Here is a 3795-nt window from a genome sequence, read left to right on the forward strand (position 1 = left end):
AGTCCTGGATTACGAGAGGGATGTCCGACTGCTGATTTAGGCCCGATCCCTGTAAACTGGCAGGACATTTTTCGAGGGGTCCCAAATTGGAGAGGGTGCAAGCCAGACTGAGGAACACACCCTCCCCTGTGCACGAATTTCGTGCACCGGGCCACTAGTCCTATATAATAAAAGGCTAATATGCAAATCAACCGAACAGCGGAATGACCGGTCGCTATGACGTACCCTGGCCACTAGGTGGCAGACGCTCAGTGCAGGAGCTGCCCCCTGGTGGTCAGTGTGCTCACTGCTAGCCAGCACAGTGGCGGTCGCAGGAGCCTTTCCCGCCTCCGTGGCAGCACTAAGGATGTCCGACTGATGCCATCAGTAGGACATCCCCCGAGGGCTCCCTGGCTGCGAGAGGGTGCAAACTGGGCTAAGGCCCCACCCCCCACCCCCCAGTGCATGAGATACCATGAGATAAAACTCCACCAAATGTGGTTGGCTTTGGTCCAAATCCATGATTCTCAAACCTGACTTGTCATAGAATCCCCTAGAAGTGCTGGAAAAAATTTCCTCCACCTCACTGCTCCTGGAAAATTAGATTCATTAGGTCTGGTTTGGGACCAGGAATCTATTTTGTAAAGCTCCTCAGATGGATTCTAATGATGAGCTAGATATGAAAACCATGGACATAACTAAATGGAAGTCCAAGATCAAGGAGATGGCAGATTTGAAATCTGGCACCAGTTTCCTGGTTTACAGGTCCCTTTTATAAGGGCACTGATCCTATTAGTGAAGGTTCTGCCCTGAGAAATTAATCACCAACCAAAGGCCCCACCTCCAAATTCTAGCACACTGGGAATTAGGATTCAACAAATGAATTTTGGGGGGACATAATCTATAGCAAGAACCTTTTCACCTTCAGATTCTTAATTTCATAATAAGTGTTGTATAAAAAGCTCATTCAACTCTAGGGTTTTCTGATTTTTTTGTAAAGGGTTAATATAGACACATGAACCAGTTTTTACTTTGTATGTACCCCAAAGATCCTCTACTGTTTAAGATACAGTATCACTTAAAATTTGTAGTTTTTAAAGAATATTTTTATTGAATGTAAGTTATATGAAAGAAGATTAAACATCTTTTTTCAAAGCAGAGGAGAACCCCCACTGTGTAGAGCAGAAGGGCGCCATCTAGGTGATATAGTGGGGCCTTGACTTACGAGTTTAATTCGTTCCGTGACCAAGCTCATAACTCAAATTACTTGTATGTCAAATCAAAAAGTGAACGAGTGAGACACGTGATGCTGGCCTGATGTTGTGGCGTTCACTGTGACGTTCGCTGCACCAACTAGCGGTGGGGTATCTGAAGCTGGCTCGTAACCCGAATTTTAGCTCGCAACTCAAAGCAAAAAATCGGCCAAGAGGCGGCTCGTATCTCGAAAAACTCGTTAGTCGGGACACTCGTAAGTCAAGGCCCCACTGTACATTGATATATTAGTATTGTAAGCATGTAATATTTTTTTAAAAGCTGAACATTGAGATGAAATTTAATTTAGAAAATAGTAAAACTCCTAATTTATGTAATAAATTACATTTTCTATAAATTGTCTTTTTTTTGTTCCCCCCAATCCATTAGATTTCTCACTTGCTCATTCCACAATCTGAGTATTCTTAAAAATATATGGTAAATCTTTCCACTTGTCTGCTGTGAAAATAGGCCTGAAGTTTAGACAGGATTCTATAATTTATGTTAATGATTGCTATAATCCTTTTTAATGATACACAGCTTTCAAGCATACCTGCTATAGCCAAGAGTCCAAGTCCAAGTTATGAATAAATGTTTTCCACCTCTATAAATAAGTCCTGGCCAAAAGTCCATCCTCATACTATGTAAGGGGGCACTTATGTGATGATACTTCAGATGAGGTAGTTGGTTGCCTGGGCTGATAAAAACCCCTTAATATCCATTACTTAGGATGTTTTACTGATCACTATTGACATTGAAAGGCAATAACTGATAGGTGTTAATTCCCCTCCATTCACACTTTTATATAATCTGAAACATTCCTTCTTATGTGCAGAAATGTGTAAAAGGGGGACTTCTGTAAATAATACCTCTCAATTTTGCTAGCTTTAGTCCTTGCCATAAAACTATATAATTCATTGGTCTGTAAAAGAACTATAATATAAAATATATTAAAGGATCTATATAAATGCAAATACAACAAAAAATACAATTGATTTTTATGGATTTTAAGTCTTAAATATAAGTAAAAGCTCCATAGACTACTAGACACAGTCTGATAAAATGTCAAAATGGTTCCCTAAGGGAAATCAGAATGATGTTCCAGAATACCATTTTTAACAGTCCCCACTGTTCTTTGATACTCCCTGATTTGCTTGGGGGAAGGGTTGTCACAGAAGTGCTAAAAAGACTCCTAAGAAATAAAACCATAAGAAGATAACCCTTAAAGGGAAAAGACACATGATGGCTGTCTCCAAAACTTTTCTGCTGAAATTCACTTTTGTAATTCCATTTATATAGTCACATGAACACACAGGACTTCAAACTGATCCATTGAAATCCTAATAACAGTTTCATTTCAAAAAATAAATAGAGTGTGCCTGTCTGCTACTCGCCGCTCTGAGGCAGACTGGCCCTGGGTGCCCAGTGCCCTTGCCAAGGCCATGCTGGGGCCATGTGCCTGCCCCAGCCTCTTCATTGGGAAGCGTGCTCAGCAGGGTAGCGTCCACAAGCCCACCACCTTGGAGAACTGCAAGTCCACCCAGCAGATGAGGACAGGAACCAGAGCAGCTGAGGCCCCAGGACGAGGATGCAGAGGCAGTGTGCACTGAGCAGGGTGCTGATTCCACTGAAGCAACTGCTAAACCACAGATGTTTTTAAGCTGTGAGGGATTTGTGCAAATACCCACACCATACCCAAACTTCAAAGATATCCGATAGCAAAATGACTTGAGTAATCCTCACTCTTATAAGAATAAAATTCCATTTAAGGCAGATGGTGTTTACATCGAATAAGTTCTAAATAAGTGGAGAGAGGATTATGAAAAACTGGAGCACAACCACACTTACATTCAATGGCTTTTCCCCCAGAGGGAACAAGGCTTGAACTTTTATGCTAAAGAACTAACTACAGATGAAATTGAGGAATTCAAACAATCAAAAGAAACAATTAGAAGATTCCTACTGGCTTATAAAATTATGTTAGAATTGGGGGGGGGTGCAGAAGATAAAACTAGGAATTTTGCTGGGTCTGTTAACTGGCAAGAAAGATTTCAGCATCGGAATGAGTCCCAGCGCAACTATTTAAAAAGAATCACCCATATCTTAAAAGCCTTGGTGACTTCAATATGAAAGTTATAAATCTCCTTGTGTAAAATGTATTCTTCATGAAGCTCTTGTGGAAATAAGAACTCCAAAACTTCCTCCTCGGCTGCTCATGTAAATAGCAAACTAGCTGAAGGAAGAAAGGTGGCACTTAAACAGCCTGGAGAAGAGACAGCCCAGCCAGGCGCAGGGCCCAGCAGTGAAGCTGCCAGGCCAGGGAACACAGAGAAGCATAGTAATGCTGAAAATTCCAATTCTCAACCAGAAAACATCCCACAGAGAAAAAGGAGAGGGCATCTCCTCCTGAAAAGATGAAGAAGGTGAACATTACAACAAAGACCGTGAAAATCCTGGAAATACAGGTTCCTAGGATAATGTACTATCAGAATGAATTGCCAGAAACCCATAAGCCAGTTTAGGTGGGAGGAGAACACCGCTGTACAGTTTATCCTAAAGGACAGA

General features: G+C 41.5%; 1 pseudogene; it reads left to right on the plus strand.

The window, feature by feature from the left end:
- Positions 1–634: 634 nt before the first annotated feature.
- LOC102254403 lies at positions 635–3451 on the plus strand (annotated as a pseudogene).
- Positions 3452–3795: the final 344 nt, after the last annotated feature.

The sequence above is a fragment of the Myotis brandtii genome, unplaced genomic scaffold, assembly GCF_000412655.1.
Source record: "Myotis brandtii unplaced genomic scaffold, ASM41265v1 scaffold259, whole genome shotgun sequence".
NCBI lineage: Eukaryota > Metazoa > Chordata > Mammalia > Chiroptera > Vespertilionidae > Myotis > Myotis brandtii.